The following is a 14,923-nucleotide window of genomic DNA, read 5'->3' as shown; positions in this document are numbered from 1 at the left end:
TTCTCGTCGGGTCTCCGCTCCGCCCCCGGACCTCCGCCACGCCCCCGGACCCTGCGCCTTATAGTCCGATGCGCCTTATATATGGAATTATTCCACATATAAGGCGCATCGGACTGATGCGCCTTATATTCCGGTGCGCCTAATGGCCCGGAAAATACGGTAAATGCATTAGTAATACATAATTTTGAGGGCTTGCTGTGTAGAAGCATGTTATGAGGTGGATACAGAATTGAAAGAAGTCTTGTAGATAACGGGAAAGTGTCCATATGGTGCAGCTCTGTTCACAATGGGTTGTACTAGTAACTAATTTTTTTAAGATACATTTTCCAAAAATACTGGTGATTGATATTGCAGGTACATATTGAAGAAGGGAATATAGTCATGATGCAGGAAGGATCTCAGAAACAAGAAACCCTGTGATGTGTGTGTATTTCCATTCTAATCCACCCATTGCCTGCTACTTTTGATACGCATTGATTTGTACTAGCACACACCTCAGAGGTAGTCACTAAAAAGGGCACAGATCGTACCAGGTTTATTGAATACAATGGACTCCAAACTGTATCTAGCCAGCTATTACCCAGCTATTGTCATTGGTCACTGGTCACAACATATTTCAATAACTGATTAAATTAAGACCTCATGCATATGAACATATGGTAGACCTGTAGATCAATATATGTAGTAACATATTTTATTGCCCCATTTTCTAAATTGCATTAAAGAGTTTATAGACATAGGCGCCTTCATGCAATTTTGATTCAAACTGAAACATTTTATAAAAGATACTTAAAATTTGACTTTGGCAAAAAATGTGCTCCAGAAAATATTTACCTTCACATCTCCTAAATGTAATAGATGGACATGTGTAGAGTTCACAAATGCCTCATATTGATATGTTCACATGAATAAGTCATCATAATATCAGTAAAACTGAAATAACTAAATATCTGCTTTACAGCTAGAAATTTTAAAAACGTCACAACCTGCAAAGTGTATCAATAAAACAGAATAAAAAGTAAAGGCGCCATAAAACCTTTATCATTTTGAAAGCAGACAACCAGGCGATGCATTTGGCAATTAACATTCAAAATTCCTCTAAAATATGTACAAATCCAGAATACTTACCGTATATACTTGAGTATAAGCCGACCCGAGTATAAGCCGGGACCCCTAATTTTACCACCAAAACTGGGAAAACCCATTGACTCGAGTATAAGCCGAGGGTGGGAAATGCATTGGTCACAGCCTCCCAGTATATAGCCAGCCTGTCCCCAGTAGTATACAGCCAGCCCAGCCTGCCCACAGTAGTATACAGCCAGCCCAGCCTGCCCCCAGTAGTATACAGCCAGCCTTCCCCCCAGTAGTATACAGCCAGCCCAGCCTGCCCCCAGTAGTATACAGCCAACCCCTCTTGCCCCCAGTAGTATACAGCCAGCCTGCCCCCAGTAGTATACAGCCAGCCCAGCCTTCCCCCAGTAGTATACAGCCAGCCCAGCCTGCTCCCAGTAGTATACAGCCAGCCCAGCCTGCCCCCAGTAGTATACAGCCAACCCCTCTTGCCCCCAGTAGTATACAGCCAGCCTGCCCCCAGTAGTATACAGCCAGCCCAGCCTGCCCCCAGTAGTATACAGCCAGCCCAGCCTGCTCCCAGTAGTATACAGCCAGCCCAGCCTGCCCCCAGTAGTATACAGCCAGCCCAGCCTGCCCCCTTAAGTATACAGCCTGCCCACAGTAGTATACAACCTGCCCAGCCTGCCCACAGTAGTATACAGCCAGCCTGCCCCCAGTAGTATACAGCCAGCCCAGCCTGCCCCCTTAAGTATACAGCCAGCCCAGGCTGCTCCCTTAAGTATACAGCCAGGCCAGCCTGCCCCCTTAAGTATACAGCCAGCCCAGGCTGCCCCCTTAAGTATACAGCCAGCCCAGCCTGCTCCCTTAAGTATACAGCCAGCCCAGCCTGCCCCCTTAAGTATACAGCCAGCCCAGCCTGCCCCCTTAAGTATACAGCCAGCCCAGCCTGCCCCCTTAAGTATACAGCCAGCCCAGCACTAACAAAAAATAAATAAACTTATATACTCACCCTCCGGTGGCCCCCATGTCCGCGCTGCTCACCCGATGTCCGCGTGGGTCCTCTTCTGGCTTCTATCTTCCTCTGTCTTCTGTCTTCCGCAGCACGTCGCCATGTTTCCCGGGCGGCAGGCACATAGTATGACACGGCCGGTGCTGACGTCATACTATGCGACGGCCGGAGAAGAACATGGCGGCGCCCTGCGGAAGACAGAAGACAGAGGAAGATAAAAGACAGCCTGTGGCTTTTGAACCATTGGTCTCAGCTGACATAAATTGATGCATTTTACCATTTTTTGTTATCCATGACTGAGGACGCACTAAGTGTCTGAAACGCATTGGACCTTATGATGTATTTGTCTGTGTTTTTAATGTGAACCAAATAAAGACCAAGCTTCTTCAATACCGTCTGAACATTGGTGGATTTGAGCTGGAGAAAAAGTATGTCCTGCAGACTTGTCACGCTCAGGCGAAGCGAGTTCCGTGCTCTCCCCCGCCAGACGGTCTCACGCGGTAGGAGCTGAGATCACTTGTATCATTTTAAATAGAGATATTAACTGTTAAACTGCCGTCGGGAGTGATTTTTATATATAAAAATGTCCCCTGATAATTCTTACGTTAAACCTGAATATCTTTGGATCCCTGGCACCTAGAAACAAAATTCAAGATTCATTTGAAAGAATAGATTCTCCCCTTTCAGGGGCCCTGGGCAATTGCCCCCTTTGCCTACCCATAGCGCCCGCCCTGTGTATTTGTATTATCTCTGCACTGTGACATCACTGTGTGTATTATCCCTGTACTGTGACACCACTGTGTGTATTATCCCTGTACTGTGACATCACTGTGTGTATTATCCCTGTACAGTGACATCACTGTGTGTATTATTCCTGTACTGTGACATCACTGTGTGTATTATCCCTGTACTGTGCCATCACTGTGTGTATTATCCCTATACTGTGCCATCAGTGTGTGTATTATCCCTGTACTGTGACATCACAGTGTGTATTATCCCTGTACTGTGACATCACTGTGTGTATTATCCCTGTACTGTGACATCACTGTGTGTATTATCCCTGTACTGTGACATCACTGTGTGTATTATCCTTCTACCTTGACAGCACTGTGTGTATTATCCCTTGTTCTGTGACATCACTGTGTGTATTATCCCTGTACTGTGACATTGTGTGTATTATCCCTGTACTGTGACATCACTGTGTGTATTATCCCTTGTTCTGTGACATCACTGTGTGTATTATCCCTTGTTCTGTGACATCACTGTGTGTATTATCCCTGTACAGTGACATCACTGTGTGTATTATCCCTGTACTGTGACATCACTGTGTGTATTATCCTTCTACCTTGACAGCACTGTGTGTATTATCCCTTGTTCTGTGACATCACTGTGTGTATTATCCCTGTACTGTGACATTGTGTGTATTATCCCTGTACTGTGACATCACTGTGTGTATTATCCCTTGTTCTGTGACATCACTGTGTGTATTATCCCTGTACAGTGACATCACTGTGTGTATTATTCCTGTACTGTGACATCACTGTGTGTATTATCCCTGTACTGTGACATCACTGTGTGTATTATCCCTATACTGTGCCATCAGTGTGTGTATTATCCCTGTACTGTGACATCACAGTGTGTATTATCCCTGTACTGTGACATCACTGTGTGTATTATCCCTGTACTGTGACATCACTGTGTGTATTATCCCTGTACTGTGACATCACTGTGTGTATTATCCTTCTACCTTGACAGCACTGTGTGTATTATCCCTTGTTCTGTGACATCACTGTGTGTATTATCCCTGTACTGTGACATTGTGTGTATTATCCCTGTACTGTGACATCACTGTGTGTATTATCCCTTGTTCTGTGACATCACTGTGTGTATTATCACTGTACTGTGACATTGTGTGTATTATCCCTGTACTGTGACATCACTGTGTGTATTATCCCTGTACTGTGACATCACTGTGTGTATTATCCTTCTACCTTGACAGCACTGTGTGTATTATCCCTTGTTCTGTGACATCACTGTGTGTATTATCCCTGTACTGTGACATTGTGTGTATTATCCCTGTACTGTGACATCACTGTGTGTATTATCCCTTGTTCTGTGACATCACTGTGTGTATTATCCCTGTACAGTGACATCACTGTGTGTATTATTCATGTACTGTGACATCACTGTGTGTATTATCCCTGTACTGTGACATCACTGTGTGTATTATCCCTATACTGTGCCATCAGTGTGTGTATTATCCCTGTACTGTGACATCACAGTGTGTATTAATCCCTGTACTGTGACATCACTGTGTGTATTATCCCTGTACTGTGACATCACTGTGTGTATTATCCCTGTACTGTGACATCACTGTGTGTATTATCCTTCTACCTTGACAGCACTGTGTGTATTATCCCTTGTTCTGTGACATCACTGTGTGTATTATCCCTGTACTGTGACATTGTGTGTATTATCCCTGTACTGTGACATCACTGTGTGTATTATCCCTTGTTCTGTGACATCACTGTGTGTATTATCACTGTACTGTGACATTGTGTGTATTATCCCTGTACTGTGACATCACTGTGTGTATTATCCCTGTACTGTGACATCACTGTGTGTATTATCCATGTACTGTGATATGACTGAACTTTGATATTACAGTCTTTATCATCTAAGCTTTTTGAAATGTTCTACTAATTGTCATGTTGTACCGGGGTCTCACTCCAGGTTTTGCTGTGGGGCCCCATGGTTACCACTTATGAGTCTGTAGCCTGGTGAACAGTGGGGCTCATTTACTAAGGGTCGTGTTGTGCACTTTAGTCGGACTGTTCAAATTCTTCATGGCTAAAACGTCTTGCACTGGTATTTAAGAAGTGTCTGCGCTGGGATTGTGTCACACACGCACAACCCTTTTGTGGCGCAGCTGCGCCGGCTTCCACCCGACTGATTCGGACCGAGCGCCATATTTAACTTTGAAATTGTGTCACAAGCCCCATGTTAAAGATGTACCAGAAAAAAGATGGTGAACTGTGTCGGACCTGAGTGGGGAAGCGACCCATTCATGATTTCGGACGCACAATCTTAGTGAATGGCCGCACGCAGCATCATAGATGGGAAGAGCACTTTCAGTGAACTCCAGTGCGCTTGTAAGTAAATGTGCCCCAGTAGGTTTGATGTATGAAAGGCACAAACTTTTTCATGTATGAAAGGAACAAACTTTTTCATGTATGAAAGGAACAAACTTTTTACTTTTCCCCTTGTCCTAAATGATTAGACTAACAACTTTCTATCTAGTACAGAAATATCAAGTTTCCTGTTACCCTAAGGATGAGGAACCTACATCAGGCCTCTGCATCATGGAAAGAACATGCATTGTACAGCAGACAGAACTTCCTGTACTATTTCTGTATGTCTAGCTCCATCTAATGATATGGTGTCACCCAGTCAGGAAAGCTGGAGAACTACATGTACATAAAACATGGCTAAAATGACCTGCAGACTGGTGCAGTATACAGAGTGGCTGCAAATGACTATAACCTGCAATGTACATCACACCCTCACTTACTGTATTCTGGGCTTAGGAAGGCATTGGGATTGGTACAAAGTAATTGATAGATATCACTGCATACATAAAGAGTTCTCCATACGGAGTTTGTGGATTAAGGCAAGGAGACTTATAGCCATTGACATTCCACTAGAGAATTCTGGAAAAATATGCAAATAAGTTTTCCAGGATGGGATAACGAAAACCACTCCTACAAGGCGGCCTATGTGGCAGTCTATGTAAGGAGAACTCTTACTTCCCAACCCCTAGTCAAAAGCCTCTCATTCAGCCAAACCAGTTCCCTACACTGTACAAGTCGAAACAGTGTTGTCTACAGCTGGGATTCGGTTCCTTCTGGAATAGATATACTGGTTTGGTTTTAATTCTGCATCATATCATTAGGCTTCCTGAAGGCCATGCTTGATGTCAAGAAAGCTGCCTTACAAGGTAGATAAAGAAGGCGTGGTTTTCCTTATCTCATCCTGGAAAACTCATTTGCATAGTTTTACATAAAGAATAGGCTGTCAAACTGTAAGTAGGATTTGCCCCTGGACTGATAGGGTCAGAATGAACAGACATGCTCTATAACACATTCTCTATATGGGTCCATGGGACCTATGGACTCAAAAGCAAGCATGTATAAACCAGGGACTACAGATTCACAGGCTGTTACATTATCTCATCCTCTCCCCTGCTCCCTCAGCACATCCCCCTTACTGCACAGGGTAATAGAATGTGAATATGCAGCGGTATTATGTTGCTCCATAAACTGAATTTTTCATATAGGGATAAAAATATCATTGCACAGTTTTAACCATGAGAATAGGAGACCCTTAGCCCCTCCCCCCCCCCCATGTATAGCTGCAGTTGCTGTGTATGGGTTTCTATGGGAGTTTTGGGAAGAGCACAGCTCCTGAGTCTCTGCCATCCACTGGATGTCATATAATGTAGTGCAGTGTATCAGTATCTTACAGGAAGCTTATTATAGCCTCTCTGGCCTCTAATAGACCTCCACACATGGCAGGCCTAAAGTCTGTGGCTTTTTCTACAGCATCTTTAGGGTTTCATGCCAGGCTTACAGCTATAAACATGATTCACACTTGTTATTCCACTTATCTAAGGGAAAAGTGATGAGGAAAACATCATTCTGCTTTATTGTGTTTAAGATGGTTTTCTATCTCATTAATTTGCAGGTTGTTCATAGACTTCCTTCAAGTTTCTTCGTATCCCTGTCCTGCCATAAAGTGTGAGAGAAGAGGACCTGCACATGTTATGAAGACCTTCTGAGATCCTTAGTCCACTCATCACTGGAGACCTGCAAACCTCAACGTGACCCTGAAGATAAAGAGTCGTCCTTCACTACTGGTACGGACAACTTCTTCAATCAAGCCGGGTCTTAATCAGAGGGGACTGTGGCACTTTATAGTATGGAGTCGTATAGTAGTGCACCTGTTTACCATGACTTTGAAGCTTAACCCCCTTAAGGACGTAAGGCCATTTTATAGCTTATGGCTCAGCCCCATTTTTGGGGGGCATAAATACTGTTTTGAATGAAATTTTAAACATTTAACATTAAAACCCCCTACATAATCAACCCATTTTCAAATCTGCACCCCTCAAACTATCAGAGACAGCTTTTAGGAAGATTGTTAACCCCTTGAGATCTTCATAGTAATTGAATAAAAATGGAGGTGACATTTAGAATGGTCAAATTGTGTCGGTTATACGTTCATTTAGCCCAAAAATTTACACATTTCCAAAAGACAAAAAGAGAAAACCCATCTTACAATTTGTTATGCAATTTCTCCTGAGTGCAGCAACCTCCCACATGTGGACGTTACTTGTGTTATAGGCTCACAGCGAGGCGCAGAATGGAAGGAGGGACCTGCAGCTGCCAGGATTTTAGTTTCCTCTTTGGTCCCTTTTGTAGGCTATAAAATTTTAGCTTTTTCGTTATTGGGGCCATGTGATGGCATTTTTTTTTACGGGATGAGATGCTTTTTCCAGTGTTACCATTTTGGGGTTGATATCTCCTATTGTTGAAAATTTATTAACTTTTTTTTTAGGTGAAGAGTAGAAAAGCATCAATTCTGTACTGGATTTTTGGTGTTCACTGTATAGCCTAATAATCATGTTATCTTAATTCTTATTTTATGGGTCGATACGGGGACAACATACTTGAATATTTTTTATTACGTTTTACTAAATTTGCCAAATAAAACCCTAATGTGGGGAAAATTCTATCATTTTTTCATTTTTTTGTGGGATTAAAAAGGTAAAAAACATAAGTTTTGGAGAGATTTTAACTATTTTTTTTAAAGTTTTTTGTCTCTTTATATGTTTTGGGGCTTACAGCCATTTTTATTAATTTATTTTTCCATTTTTATTTCTTCCACCATGGGACATGAACAAGCAATCATCAGATTGCTTGTTCATGGTAATACTCTGCAATACTGATGTATTGCAGGGTATTAGCAGTGTCAGCCTATGCACATGCAGAGGCTGAAACTGTGCCTAAAGTAGGCAGCTCCTGGCGCTACCCCATTATTAGCATTGTTGGTACTTTACAATAAATGAGTGGGTTTTGATTGTAGTTCGGGCACTAGTGTCTAAAAGGTTCATGATCACTGGTAAATATGAAACAGTTTAAGAATGTGGTATCTTTTAGATACAGGCGGTCCCCTACTTAAGGACACCCGACTTACAGACAGACCCCTCTGACCTCTGGTGAAGCTTGCTGAATGCTTTACTATAGTCCCAGATTGCAATAATCAGCTGTAAGGTGTCTGTAATGAAGCTTTATTGATAATCATTGGTCCCATTACAGCAAAAAAACTTTAAACTCCAATTGTCACTGGGGCCAAAATTTTGTTTGTCTGGTTCTACCATTATAAAATATACAGTTTCGACTTACATACAAATTCAACTTAAGAACAAACCTCCGGACCCTATCTTGTATGTAACCCGGGGACTGCCTTTATATTGTTGCGGGGGGGGGGGGGGGGCTCTGCATCAGCTGCCGAGCCAGGGGGGAAGCCCATCCTAATTTAGGTTCCTTAATCTGGCCCTGCCTATGCCACGTGCACAATGAAGCTGGGGTGAAGTATAGCGGTTTCAGTGCACCAGGGTGAAGGTACATATGTAAGTTTGTTATATTCTCTGTTGTAGGGGTGGAGGGAAAATTAATTACCGATTTGAGACAATAAACCACCGGTCCATAAGTGCCCATGGATGGTTTAATGTCCCAACGTCCTGACAGGTTTACCTCTTAGCTGTGTGACGCAGGAATACATACCCCCACAGAAGCAATATGATTGGTATTTGGGTCCTTACAGCGTCATTGAGAAGGCAGACCCATGGATGGTTGGTACTTGTGGGCTAGGCACGTCATATCGATGTCAGCTCCGTCACCCATCCATCTACGGTACAGAAACATAAAACTTGGAAGAAAGCTAAATAATAATTACAATAATGTAGACACTGAATATCTGAGAAGTACAGTGAGGCTCAGCATCACTTGTGCAATGAACTTAGAATCACATATCCACCTGCAAGCCAGTCCGAGTCTAACACTTTAAGGGGGGAAGAGGGGGGATAACATATTGATTATCATATTGTTTTCTCTTTTTTTAACTTATTATTGCAACTTTTTTGGGGCACATTGGTGGTTTTGCATCTGTTTTTTGAGCCTAAGACATCCATCCTGCAAAGTCTGTCGCCCCAGAATTTTCCAGTGTTGCGCCTGATTTTTAAATGGAATTCAGATGTTGATGTATATGTATTTGCGCAGAAAACAACCTTCCATTCCATTGTGACTTTTGTGCGAGACCGCCCCCCTCCAACCCCAAAAAATGTGCCTGGTTTATTAAAAGTTGAGTAGAAATCCCTGTACATTGAATACACATTCACAATAGTGAAACATTCTAGGTCACATCAGAATGGCAGCCGCATATCACATTTCTCTATAAAGAAACTTCTGCTTCCTTTCTGAAGTTTTGATACTTTCTCAAAAACACGTGTTGTAGGGACATCTAGTGGTACAAAATGAATTTACTACCCAGACTGTAAATTTGGGGTTTTATATTAGCAATATCACATTGACCTTATAATTTGCATTGCAGATCAAGAAACCTGTCATTTGTGATTTGAATATTGTTACAGTTCATCTAATTTCAAGCAAACTAGTTTTGGCCTATACACACTTTGCTTCTTCTTTGTTAAAATAGTTCATCTAATTTCAGCAAACTATATACCAGCATCTCCTGAATTGTTAAAGCGATTTGTCTCTGTTTTAAAACTTTTTGGCCAATTTTTATTTGAATGTTAATCCAAATTGTGAAATCTGGAATCTTACCTTTTAATTATTCACAGTATATCTACAAGTATTTATGTAACTAAAAATATATATGCGCAAGCAAGAAAGCTGCTGGACCAACTGCAGACACATCCATCATGCATTATACACACTGGGAGTTTTGGGACCACTGATTGGAATTATTTTTGCCCATTCCCCCTCCCAAGCACATTGGTTTCCATTATATATATAATTCCCATACCATGTATATAGATAGCCCAAGCACTGGACATGCCCCACTCATGCCATAGATAGATAGCACTGGGACAGCACCCCCCGGCATGGAGGCATGTCGTTGGAACTGTGACTGCTACGGCCCCTCTTGATTGCAATACAGGGGTCCCCATGAATACAGTCCCCCTGAGGAAGTCTCCAGGGAGAGACGTAACATATGGGGAGCCCTCCACCTCCTGATCATTGTACCACCCCGTTCTTGATGCTGTTATCAAGCTGCTTAGCCTAACTCCAGATTATCTGTAATGTATACTGGGGATTTGGTGATGATCGCCGCATACTTTCTTGGGTGAAGAAGAACCCGTTCACAACATCAACTGAAGTCCAGAACACTCTCTGTGAAGTAGGTGTATCTGTCTCTAAGTCAACAGTAAAGAGAAGACTCCATGAAAGTAAATACAAAGGGTTCACATCTAGATGCAAACCATTCATCAATTCCAAAAATAGACAGGCCAGAGTTAAATTTGCCGAAAAACACCTCAAGAAGCCAGCTCAGTTCTGGAAAAGTATTCTATGGACAGATGAGACAAAGATCAACCCGTACCAGAATGATGGGAAGAAAAAAGTTTGGAGAAGAAAGGGAACGGCACATGATCCAAGGCACAGCACAACATGGTGTAAAACATGGTGGAGGCAACGTGATGGCATGGGTATGCACGGCCTTCAATGGCACTGGGTAACTTGTGTTTATTGATGACAGCAGACAAGAGAAGCCGGATGAATTCTGAAGTGTACCGGGATATACTTTCAGCCCAGATTCAGCCAAATGCTGCAAAGTTGATCGGACGGCGCTTCATAGTATAGAAGGACAATGACCCCAAGCATACAGCCAAAGCTACCCAGAAGTTCATAAGTGCAAAAAAGTGGAACATTCTGCAATGGCCAAGTCAATCACCAGATCTTAACCCAATTAAGCATGCATTTCACTTGCTCAAATCCAGACTTAAAGGAAACCTACCACTTGTAGTGGCAGGTTTCCGATGGCAATACCGGGCACCAGCTCAGGGTGAGCTGGTGCCGGAGCTTATTTTAGTTAGTGTTTTAAACCGCGGTATCGCGGTTTAAAACACTTTTTAAACGTTATAGCCGGCGCAGGCAGGTACGCGCTCGGCGCTTACCGTGCACGCGGCTACATAGGAAGTGAATGAGAGCCGCGTGCACGGTAAGCGCCGAGCGCGTACCTGCCTGCGCCGGCTATAACGTTTAAAAAGTGTTTTAAACCGCGATACCGCGGTTTAAAACACTAACTAAAATAAGCTCCGGCACCAGCTCACCCTGAGCTGGTGCCCGGTATTTTCAGCGGAAACCTTCCACTACAAGTGGTAGGTTTCCTTTAAGACGGAAAGACATACAAACAAGCAAGACCTGAAGGCTGCGGCTGTAAAGGCCTGGCAAAGCATTAAGAAGGAGGAAACCCAGCGTTTGGTAATGTCCATGGGTTCCAGACTTAAGGCAGTGATTGCCTCCAAAGGATTCGCAACAAAATATTGAAAATAAAAATATTTTGTTTGGGTTATGTTTATTTGTCCAATTACTTTTGAGCTCCTAAAATGTGGAGTGTTTGTAAAGAAACGTGTACAATTCCTACATTTTCTATCAGATATTTTTGTTCAACCCTTCAAATTAAACTTTACAATCTGCACTTGAATTCATTTCAAATCCAATGTGGTGGCATGCAGGGCCCAACTCGTGAAAATTGTGTCACTGTCCAAATATTCTGGGCCTTAACTGTATTGCAGGGTATTAGCAGTGTCAGCCTATGCACATGCCCAGCCGTGGGCCCGTACAGAAGTTTACCACATATGGTGTATGGCTACACTCAGGAGAACTTGGGCATCAAATGTTGCAGAGAATTTCATCATTTCATGTATTCTGAAACTGTCAGTTTTGGCCTAAATAAATGTATTTTCCAAAAAAATTCAAAAGTTTCTAAATCGCAGGTCCATATTGTTTTAACCCCTGTGAAATACTTAAAGGGTTAATAGACTTAATAGACATTGTTTTAAATACGTTGAGGGGTGAAGTTTCTATAGAGGGGTAATTTATGGGGTTTTACTATTATTTAGGCCTTACAAAGTCACTTGGAAGCTGAGTTGCCCCTAAAAATGTGAGTTTTGGGGATTTTCATGAAAATAAGAAAAATCGCACCTAAAGTTCTAGAAAAATGACAGGACGCATAAAATATCATCTCAACATAAAGCAGACATTCCGTAAATGTTAATTGTGAAGCTTTTTGGGGTAGTTTTACCTTCTGTCTGGAAAGCAGAACATTTCAAACTTGGAAAATGAAGAATTTTGTTTCAAACTTTTGCCAAATTTTCACTTTTTTTCAGACTTAAAAAAAAACGTATCACTTAAATTTTACAACTAACATGAAGTACAATGTATCACGACTCAAAACATTCTCAAAATCACCGGGATATGTTAAAGCGTTCCGAAGTTCTAACCAATCAGCGTGACACAGGGCAGATTTGAAAAGTCGAGTCTGGTCATTGAGCTGAAAACTAGTGTCGGTGATAAGGGGTTAAATGCGCTGCTTCCATGACATAACATCACTGAGGGGTGAACTTTTTATGTTTTTCCTGGTTTTCACCCAAAAAAAACAAATACTGTATCCCTAACAGTAGTGTTTGTGTTGTAGATGGAGGATTCTGTATGCACATGACATAAGAGCTGATTTATTGTTCCACTGGTTACTGGTATCTATATGTATTGCTTCTGAGATAATGGAGAATAGGTCATAGAGGTTTCAAGGAATTTGCTCAAAAATTATTTATCCACTTAAAGGGGTTGTCCAGGATATACAAATTTCTGATCACTGGCAGGGATTTTATAAAATAAAATAAAATGTTGCTATTATTTCCTGTCTTCACCTCCTTTCCAGGGTCATGACTGCTGCTCTGTGTCTGTACTAGGAGTCTGCAGTAGTGACATCACATCTACGGCGCCTGCTGCAGAACATCACTGGCCTCAGAGGGGTTCAGCTGAGCCATCAATCTGACACCACTGAAGCTTTTATATACAGTGGGAGCTGATGGAAAGAATATTTAGGCATAGGGATTATGTTACTCTATGGCAGTGATGGCGAACCTTTTGGAGATGGAGTGCCCAAGCTACAACCAAAACCCACTTGTATGTCGCAACATGACAATTTAAGCAGTAACTTATTGATCCCTGCTGTATCACAGGTTTCAATCGTATTGGTGTCCTGAGTTCAGCAAAACTATAGAAAGATGGAGAAATTTGGATTGTAGCTTCCCTCCAGGGTGCCCTGAAGAGGAAGAATCAGGAGACCCAAAACAAGAGCTCAAATGACAATCCGTCTCTATCCACACCTTCTTGCTCCTTCTGTAGTCCTGGCAGCCAAGGATGTCACTTTAAAATAGCTCTGAGCATGCAGCGTCCTGGGCTCTATTGGACCACAGGAGAAAGCCTTTAGTCATATCTGGCAAACTCTGTGTTGGGGTGAAGGCCTGGGTGCCAACAGAAAGTGCTCTGAGTGCCACCTCTGGCACCCGTGCCATAGGTTCGCCACCACTGCTCTATGGCATCACCTGTAACTGTGAATGGAGCATCGGGTCACATATCTGATCGGGACTCCACCTGTTTATTTGGGGCTGCACCACAAAACCTACCAGCAGTAAGAATGGTCAGATCTCTAGTGTGATTTTCATGGACCAAAGTTTTTATGTGGCCAAGAATTTAAAATACATCAATGCAAAAGCTGGGGGATTATTTCTGTCTCATCCTCTGCACTGCGGTCCCTCTGTGAAACAGGACGTTGCGCGGTCCACAATTCACGGTCCATCCATGGCCGTCAGTGGGAGCTCTTACACTGTATACAACTAAAGGTGTGTAAAAAGAAAAGATGTTCTGCTGTACTTCAGCCCCCCCCCCCCCCATCATATACAAACAGCTCTGCTACGTCTTATACAGACACTTTTCATGCATGTTATATAGACATATATACTTACCACACACACAGCTCTGCTACATACCCGTTTTATTCTCATGAAGATTATGCAGGCACATATATCTATCACACATACAGCTCTGCTACATAATTATTTTATGCATGTTATACCGGCACATACTAATTCATGTTGCTTTTAAAAGGTCAAATAAAGTAACTGTCTTGAGATTATGAGACCTTTTAATGGAAATATAAGATGTTACAAGCAAGCTTTCAGGACATCTTAGGTCCCTTCATGAGGCAAGGAATTTCTTCAACTGGCTAATAGGGCACAAAACTTATTTTCTTGTGAGACACATACGTACATGCTGTATATTCCTACCACACACAGCCTGCTACATACCTGTTTTATTCTCATTCAGGTTATATACACACATCCTGCTATATCCCTTATTTTTGTGCATGTTACACACACACAGCACTGCGATATTCCTACCATACACACAAACAGTTGTGCTATATAACTACCACACACACAGCACTGCTACATACCTGCTTTATTCAGACACTCCTCACGCATGTTACACAGCTCTGCTATACACCACGCCTGTTTACACACTACGCATCATTGTGCTATACACTCCAGCACACACACAGCTCCGCTATTCCTATACCACTAATGTCAGCCCTGACACTACATGTAATAACTTCCTGACATCACAAACTCCACTTCCTTCCATTCACATTACAGAGCACAGTCCGCGCCCTGACCCCTCCCACACATGTGAC

At 42.5% G+C, this 14,923-nt stretch overlaps 1 long non-coding RNA gene across 1 annotated transcript in view; it reads right to left on the bottom strand.

Moving 5' to 3' along the window:
• The window catches only part of LOC140104003 (uncharacterized), a 54,648-nt gene extending 39,775 nt beyond the window's left edge, over nucleotides 1–14,873 (bottom strand). The window contains exons 1-2 of the long non-coding RNA XR_011850223.1: nucleotides 14,196–14,873; nucleotides 8,929–9,052 (exon numbers count right to left, since the gene is read on the bottom strand). This is a non-coding gene — a long non-coding RNA (uncharacterized lncRNA). The remainder of the gene's footprint in view (nucleotides 1–8,928; nucleotides 9,053–14,195) is intronic.
• Between the last annotated feature and the right edge of the window lie 50 nt (nucleotides 14,874–14,923).

This window comes from Engystomops pustulosus, chromosome 10 (genome assembly GCF_040894005.1).
Source record: "Engystomops pustulosus chromosome 10, aEngPut4.maternal, whole genome shotgun sequence".
NCBI classification, from domain to species: domain Eukaryota; kingdom Metazoa; phylum Chordata; class Amphibia; order Anura; family Leptodactylidae; genus Engystomops; species Engystomops pustulosus.
The sequence above is the reverse complement of the archived record's forward strand: the minus strand, read 5'-3'. Positions and strand labels throughout refer to the sequence as shown.